Here is a 9,246-nt window from a genome sequence, read left to right as displayed (position 1 = left end):
TCGTGCTCCCTTCAACTTTTAAGTTGTGTTTTTGTTTCTGTACATTTAAATATTCTGCATTCTAATTCTACAAGAAGAAATAAAGAAAACAGTTGTAAATTACAGTCATCCTACATAATATAAGTAGACATAGAGAAAATATTCCTAAATTACAGTTAACAGTTTCATGTATTTATTTCACATCCATGTGTAATAACTTGTTGAGACTTGCTTATTACGTTATTGCGTTATTACGTTGTTGCAGTTAACGGTTTCATGTCTTTATTTCATATACATGTAATAATTTTTACATTTGGTATAACTTCATGTTCTTATATTTTACGATTTTCAACAGTGTTGAGATTTGCTTATTGAGTGCGGTTAGTATTTAATTATTTGGATCAATATTTCTAAAGTAGGTAAGCAAATAATAGCAGGAATTATAGCAGTTTTAATTTTACAAAATTGTTTGATAACTATTTATTTGGAACACACAAAGCGATGTAAAAATCAAAATTCTGTTTGGATTTATTTTTTAAGAGGATCAAATAAACTAACAGCAAAATGTAAAATATGTTATGAAATAGTAAAAACCGCTGGTTCAACGACAACCCCGCAGCACACGCATTTGAGAACAATACACAATATTAATGTATTAAAATGGGATGTCGTGCACGGTCGTTTGTAAGAGGAAAGTTATTATACGCATGCGCAGTAAAGTTAAAAAAGTTTAAAATTTTAAAAATGGCTACGGATGCAAAACTTATCATTGACAACGAGTAACTTGTTTAATTTTAGATAATTAAATAGGCTTTTAACTATTTTTTAAATGAAACTATTGTGAAAATAACTTTCACCTGTACTAAGAAATGTTTTAAATAAAATACAAAACCTCTGAATGTGAATAAAATCTACTTTCAGCTAAAACTACTTTTATTGTTTTTGTTTATAGTCTTTAAACCTTTTTTAAAAAAATTTTGAGCGTAGAAGTTTTTAAATTTTTATTTATTCAGCAAGATGAACTCTTTATCTTTTTTGCATTTTTTGCTTATATGAGAATTCAATTTTTTTTGCAGGGTTAAAATAAAATCTTAATCGTTAGGTTTTTGTAACCTGTTGCTATGGTACTCTTTTCCGATGTGACTATATATATATATATATATATATATATATATATATATATATATATATATAAAGAGAAATAGAGAAAGAGATTTCGAAAAGAGTATAAATATATAGGAATTGGTTGATAAATATGAATGAATTACTAGGATTTGTAAAAAAAAAAAAAAAATTATATAATTGTATATATATACCATTTTTTAAATAGTCTAATATTTATCTAATATTAGATAAAATGGAACTTCACAACAAAAATATTAAACTCCTTTGCAGAGTTTGTGGACAGTTACTTGGTAAAAACCATTATTTTATAGGAGAAATTCTTAAAGAAAAATTAGAGAAGCTGTTTCATGTTGAAATGACAGATTTGGAATTTGTCCATCCTCCAAAAATGTGTAAAAAATGTTATTGTGCAATAAACAATGTGCTTTCAAGAAAAACATCAACTGCCCTTTGTCTCTGTACTAAATGGAAACCTATTCTAACACGCTTTCTGCTTCCATCATTTAGTTTCTAGGCATAAATAAATAAAAAATCAATTTTATACTAATTTAATACATCAACATTAATGCGGATATTGCAAAATCTTATTTCTATCATTAGAACAATCAAACTACCCTATAACTTTCAGATATTTACAGTTGTCGTTTGCACTACACTGGGTGACATTAACCAGGGTCAAGTCGTCATGTAGTGGGCAAAAGACATTTTTTGAGCGCCACTCAAAAAAGGTTTGAACGTTTTAGATTCCGAAACAACAAAGAATCCAAAAATGATAATTTAAAATCAGTGCATGTTTAGGTAAAGTACCTAAACCAATATACTGCTATGCAAACGGTTACAGAATTTTAAAAAATAAGGATTTTACCTGCTTCTACCGGAGCGCTATATTACATTGTTCACCTCCCTAAGGCCGAGGGGGTTACTACAGTCGAGGAGGCTGCTCTTTTTTGTGTTTTTTATTTTTTGTTCTTATTCGTGGTAAAACCCCCTCTCAACTCTTTAACTCCGAAACACGAACCTTGACAAGCAAGGCCACCGCGCGGAGAAACTAAGTTGATATATATATTTAATTAATATCTTTTTAACACATTAAATAAATTTATTCATTCTAACTTTTAAAGGTCACATTTCTAAATACTACTCGGATTTTCTTTCAAAATGTCAATTTTCACATTATATCTAAATAAAAACACAAACAAGTTTTGAACTTAGAGCATAACTTTGATAAATTATTTAATTTTTCCATATAAAGCTATAAAGTTTGTAATATTTGTAATAATGCAATAGAGACAAACTGAAGAAAAAGCAACATTGGTATAATTTAAAAAATATAAATTTATTTTATGCATCAAATAAATATCAATCAACACAAAAGATCAAAATACAATTCAAATGAAAATATAAATATCTTTTATGCATTAAATACATTTTTCATTCCTTCAATCTTTATGTAAAAAATATTCTAAATATATTCATATTGATTTTAACAGTCTCAAGCAAAAAGACATTTAAAAATAAATAAAATTTAAACACCAAATACAAAAAATATTTATATCGAGTTCCAAGAAAAAGTCTTTCTGCTTTAGTTTACTTTTCCCTTCTTTACAACAGGTAAGTTTCCTCTTCAAGACGCGAATATGGTTGTAATACTAAAAAATAGTATACTATAATATTTGTTTGTTTTGAATCAATTTCTATCATAATTTATTAATTTTGAATCAATATGTACAAAACCAGACTGATGATTCAATCGATAGAATCAAAATTAAAGCATTCAATCGATAAAATCAAAAACATAACCAATGATATTGCTTTGATGCAGGCAATACAGTTGATTTATTACACGTTATTGACTAAATCGAAAGCCTGGAATAATAACATTCAAAATTTTGATCATACATAAGAGTGTACATAAATATATGATGTATGTATATGTATATATATATTAGGACCTTGCGAATTGCTTCGATTCGATTCGCAAATCAAGTGTCGCTTTGATTCGAGTCGAAAAAAAAAAGATTCAAGTTTTTTTGAATCATATTTTATTTTGCAAATGTTGCTGTTTTTTTAGATTTCTAAAGCTGAAATGTAATTGAAATGGGTTTTTTATCCCGGGTGGAGTAAGAGTAAATGAAAACAGTTCGAATATCATTTTTAAACAAACGTCGAAAATAGAATCTGGGCAAAAAGAATTTGTTCCCAGAAATAATTTTATCTTTTTGGAAAAAAAAAAGCTTAACAAAACAAAAAATGTCAATTTGCAGGGCCCTAATATGTATATGTATATATATATATATATATATATATATATATATATATATATATATATATATATATATATATATATATATATATATATATATATATATATATATATATATATATATATATATATATATAAATTTATTATGTTATTAACATATAACTATATTATGTTAGGAAATATTATACAATATCATGTTACTAACATATAACAATATTATGGTCTCTTCTTTAAGAATATTGAGCACTCTATTTGTCTAATACACTAACATTCTTAGTGTATTTTACAAATAGAGTGCTCAATATTCTTAAAGAAGAGAGCAGTAATAAAAGAGTCAAACGTTTATCTAGTTATTTGTTCTTTGACAGTCTGTTCAACTCCTTCTGAAGGTTTAAAAAAAAATAGATAAGTGTTTATACTATATATATATAAATATATATATACACACATACATGCAGTGTTGGAAAGTATTTAAAAAACTATTACTTTAAATCCATAATTTAAATACTTTTAAAGAATTTTATTTTGTATTTTTAGTACTTTTTCCATCAAGGTTTTTTTTACAGCACTGATAATAAGTAATTAGTTTGAAACAATCTGAAATTATACAATCTTACAATAAAGAACTTTAAATATTCTTACATAGTCAATGATGTAATAAGTAAATAATAAAAATATAATTGACAAAAAAAATTAAATATTAAAATAGTAGCAAATAAAAAGTATAATAAACAAAAACGTATTTAAAAAAACAAGCAAATAACAAGCAAACAAGCAAATTACAAAATTTAAAGTTATCTTCATTGATTCTAATATTTTATTTTAAGAACTTTTTAAGTCTCTACGAACGAGAGCGCTAAAAGCGAAAATTATAAATTATTTTACGCCACTTCTCAGGTGATTAAAGGCCATTCCGAAAAAATTTCGTTTTTGTCATTCGTAGTATTTTTTGTTTAAACGTGTGTGACGAGTTTTCATCAGGCTTGTGGAGCCGAGCCGGAGCCGTGGAGCCGCTGTTTTTTGGTGGAGCTGTAGCCGGAGCCGGAAAAATCTCGCGACTCACGGCTCTCTTGTATTTTTAATGGACTATAATGTTGTTTTTAATAGTAGACAAATATTATTCAATCTTTGTTGAACGAACTTGTTGAATAAATCGTTTTAAATTATTATAATATCGATTGCTAACATTGCTTTATTGACACTTATTATTTTCTGTTTTTAGAATAGGTTTTTATTAGCTTTATTTAGCCTCCCAGTTGGTTTAATTTTAAATCATAATGCATGTAACATGTAATATTGGAAACATAGTCAAGAGAAATTTTTTTTTTGTTTATAACTTTGAGAAATAATAATTATATTCATCATTAGCGGCGGTTGGGCCATATTAAAAATGGAATGGGGGAATTTTGTCCACCCCAAACCCCCTCCGCAATTTTAGGAGTAGCCGTTGTGCAGTAGCTTTACAGAAATTGCTGCTATGACTATGCAAGCAGAGGAACATGCTCAAATTAAAAAAGAATATGAACGAATGAAACAAGTATTATGTAAATTGAATGATGGTAAGTTTAGCTTCTTTACATTTCTGATAAAAATATTTTTTTAAATGTGTTAATTTATATTTGCCCAGCTCAGTTTTGAGAAAGTTTATATTTTTGTTAGATAAACTCTATTCTGGAAAGTGCTATCGATTAGTTAACAATTATTTAGATATTTAATGATGCAATTTTACTTGCAGAATATGCTAAATGTATGTAATTTTTATTTGTTGTTGTTATAGATTTACCAAAAGTGTTTGGATTCATGCAACAAAGCTTGACATCAGCCTGAGCCAATCTAGTTCAGAGTGTTTAGACAGCGCTTCTCCTATTGTTTTACCCCAATTAACAAGTTTTGCGGCACATACAACAACACTGAGTAAAGCTTTGCAAACCGTCAGCAAATCAGCAAAGTAAGAACTTTTTTTTATTTCGTTTAATTCAAGAAAAATTTGAGAAAGTGTTTTTTGCCTATTGATATTAATTAAGTTTTAGTTCTATCAAATCAATACAGGTTTGGACATAAAAACCGAAAAAGTGTTTTTCTTTGCTTTTTCTAAATCTATTTTGTTATTAGGGTTTTATTTTGTTTCCCTGTATTTTTAAAAATAAATTTTTAAACCTATAAATGCCTTTTTAGAGAATCAACATTTTATTGCAAATTCACTATCTCCATTAAGTGATGCGCAGAATGTCTTTGGGGTTCAACAAGTTGATGAGGTATACATATGAATTGTAGTGCTGGAACAGTTTGAATTATTTAATTATTATTTACTGTAATTATTATTAACTATTATTGTTCCCATTACTAGAGTTCAGGAAGTATTTTTAAAATTTGAAAACTGTTGAAAACTTATTTATATATTCAGGTCGACACAAGAGTGCCGTACTGAATATATAAAAATAGTTTGCCAACGTCTGGTCGGTAAAATTTTGCTTTTGAGTCTTTGCATCCTGTTACAAAAAGCGTAATTATTAATTGGCAAAGCAAAGATAGATCAGCTTTTGCATCTGCATTGCCGATCTATTAAGTTTGTCACTTTTGCCAAGTAGATACATCAAAAAGAGAAAACATTTTTCTTTGTCAAAAGCTAATATGATCAGCATTAGATAAACATGCTTAATTGTATCTAGTTGCTATATGTGTAAATGTTGGATGACTTGGTATATTTTTACCAATTAAAATAAGTTTTACTTATAACTTTTAGATTGATCTGGGCTTTGGTGTCACAGTATCGAACACGAAGCTTTCCATGATTAAGTCGACAAAAGCAACTCATCTTGCTAGGCTGCTCATGGATTTGATATTCACCCAAGAAGAGATGGCACAGAGTTCAGTAATAGGTCGTGTTTGTAATTCTTCAAAAGTTGCAAAGAAAGCATTGAATCCATCAAAAGTTGCTGCTCTGTTGGGTAAGATTTCAAATTAAGTCATTTGTAAAAATTATTGGTGCATCATTTTTTTAATTAGCATTACTAAACGTTATATTTTTATGCCAATAATCAATTCGTTACTTTATGTATTGCAAGTTTTGTATTTCCTGCTTTGTTTTGTAGCGTATGTTCAGAAACAATATCCTGGAGCCGATAGCAGGATGATAAAGCAGTCAATGGCTGAAAAGTTGCAAGATGTAGGGAAATTCAAAAGGCGGAAAATGAAAGGCAATATTGTGGATGAAAATGAACCAGAAGATATTTGTTAGCAATAAACTTTTTCATTTATGTTTTTCAACAACATTTAAATTTTACTTTGTTTATTGACTTTATTATGCAAAAGCGATCCCATTAATTAAGAGAACTCAATAATATTAGCAGTTTACGTGATAAAGTTTGCGTTTTATGGTATATATGGAAATTAAAAAAATATGAGATTTCAAATAATTCGAAAGCTTAACATGCTGTTTTACCATGGAACAGACTATTGAAGATGCAAGTAGTGAAACTGAGGGTTCTGAATTCTGTGAACAGCAGCATGATGGTTACTTTGACGAAATCTCCAAAAATATGAACACTGTTTATCTTCAACGTTGTGGTGCACACACCCTTCAACTTGCTGTCACCGATGCAATGAAAGAATCGGAAATCAAAGTAATACTTGAGCGTACTCGTAAAGTTGCAAAAGCTTGTCGTGCTCTAATTCCTATGCAATTTTGCAAAAATACAAAACCTTTTAAAGTAATTTTATAAATTTTTTATACAAACTAATAAATATGTTTATTTGTTATTTTTCAAGAATAAAATATGTTCTATAATATAGTTGGCAGTTATAGACAATATAACTAGATGGTCGAGTACATTTAAAATGCTTAAGCGTCTCTTAGAATTACGTGATGTTGTTGAAGAACTGGAAGGAAAATATCCAAAAGGGAGTTTTGCAGTGCAGCCATATCAGTGGAAACAAATAAAGGAATTACAAAGTATTCTTGAAAAACCTGCTATTGCTACTCAAACCTTTCAGTTTGAGGATCTCACGCCAGGACACTTTGTCTATGTTTTGGAACTGTTAAAAGAACAGTTAATGGAGGGTGATTTTAAGAAATCTGTTTTTGCTAAAGCCATAAAACAATCTATGGAAACTAGGGAAGCAATCCTAATGAGTAATCCTTTTTGCTGTGCAGCGGTATTTGCAGACTTACACTATCTATGTCTTCTAAACGAAGAACAACAGGTATTTTTTCTCATCATTTGATTAAAAGATTTTAATTTTGATTACTTCGATTAGAAATTGAAAATATATTTATTATTTTAGAGTTTTTTAAAGCAAATTTACTTTGTTATCTTTTTAAAAATTTTAGGTAATTGCTGAGGACACTCTCTGGTTGGTTCAAAAAAAGATTAATAAGCAAAAGTTTGATTTTCATAGATTGGAGGAAGATTGTGAAATTTTTTCTACCGAAAATGAAAGACTTGTCTCCAAAAAAGAAAACTATTAGGAGAATGGATCAGGCAAGAAAAAAAAAAGAGTCAGCAATCTGATCAAAGATCTATTCAGAACATTTGGATTGAGGAGCGAGAATTTAAAGGCGCACTTCGAAGTCTACCTAAACTAGCGCACGACCTTTTGAAACAAAAAGAAACCTCGACGTGCAAAAAACCTCTGGAAGGAATAGAGTTTTTCCCTTCGATTATACAATCATCGTGCAAAATTGTCACAGCGCTTCCAATGACGCAAGTTAGTGTTGAGCGGGTGTTTTTAGCACTCAAATTTCTGACACCAGACCAAAGAAGCCATTTGACATCGGATCTTATTGATGATTTGGTATTTCTTAGGACAAATAACGAATACATTTGACTTGTTTGAAATTTAATTTTGGGTTTGAAATACAATGACAATAAAGCAAAAAATTTATATTGATAGAATATTTTATTTTTTTTTTTTGCCCCCAAATCATTTTTTACAATATAAATATGTGGTAGTAATGGATTAACATTTTAAAAATGAGCGTTGGATAAAAACTAATAGGTGTATTTTTTATGCAACTTGGGAAACAAGCCTAAATATTTTTAATTTTCATTCAAAACTTAAATTTAACTTATTAGGTCAAAGATGAAAAATAGTTTAAAATAGAGCCGGAGCCGCGCCGGGAGCCGGACACTTCTTTGGAGCCGGAGCCGAGCCGTGAAAAAAACTTGCGGCTCCACAAGCCTGGTTTTCACCTCGCGGAATTGATCGCATTAAGAATTAGACGTTAAGTATACCGTTTTCAAAGGCCGACATTGTTTTTATAGAAACAGCCGATAACAGATGAAAATATACAGATAAATATAAACATTCATATTTAACAAAAATAGTACTTTATTTTTATTAAATATAAATGATTATATTTATCTATTTAAAGTGTATGTTCTTATTGAACTTGAGGCTCCAAAAGGTCTTTTGACTTTTTAAGGGGTAAACGTTACTCGCCTATAATACTAAAAGGCTAAAGGTCGAGCCTGGTGTACATTTTTCCTGATTATATTATTTTTTCACTTTTCATTACCCCAAGCACAGGCTACATTTTAAAATTTGACTCTAACAAATCAGGAGATAATAACTTACTTGAGCTTTGGAAGTAAAAATTTATAGATAAGCATAAGGTGGTAAAATATTTTCTTTCTAAAACAAAATACAGTTAAAGATTGTCTTTTAAACTGCATTAAAATTAGGTCTACTCCCCTGCCATCAGTCTAATCCACCATGTGCTTTACATAACCTTGGATATACCAGCCTTTGTCAACTTCCAAAAGTTTTCCAAAGTATTTTCTAAAAATTAACTATAGAGAAGCTGGATGAAAGAATGAAATTTAGCAAAACCCTGTTGTGAGATTTAACACAATTATTTAAAGTGATCAATTATTGGT

The 9,246-nt window shown here is 28.8% G+C and overlaps 2 pseudogenes across 1 annotated transcript; both read left to right on the top strand.

The window, feature by feature from the left end:
• The first annotated feature begins 4,844 nt into the window (after positions 1-4,844).
• Positions 4,845-6,653, top strand: LOC145183516 (uncharacterized; annotated as a pseudogene). The gene is made up of 5 exons (XR_016447640.1): positions 4,845-4,926; positions 5,145-5,315; positions 5,543-5,622; positions 6,111-6,315; positions 6,460-6,653. The product of XR_016447640.1 is annotated as an uncharacterized LOC145183516 (transcript).
• A 513-nt stretch (positions 6,654-7,166) lies between these two features.
• Positions 7,167-8,241, top strand: LOC149877999 (uncharacterized; annotated as a pseudogene).
• The last annotated feature ends 1,005 nt before the right edge of the window (positions 8,242-9,246 follow it).

This window comes from Hydra viridissima, unplaced genomic scaffold (genome assembly GCF_058129835.1).
Source record: "Hydra viridissima isolate aposymbiotic clone 2 unplaced genomic scaffold, HvirCarnegie_v1 scaffold_15, whole genome shotgun sequence".
In the NCBI taxonomy this organism is placed as follows: Eukaryota; Metazoa; Cnidaria; class Hydrozoa; order Anthoathecata; family Hydridae; genus Hydra; species Hydra viridissima.
This window is presented reverse-complemented; position numbering and strand designations above follow the sequence as displayed.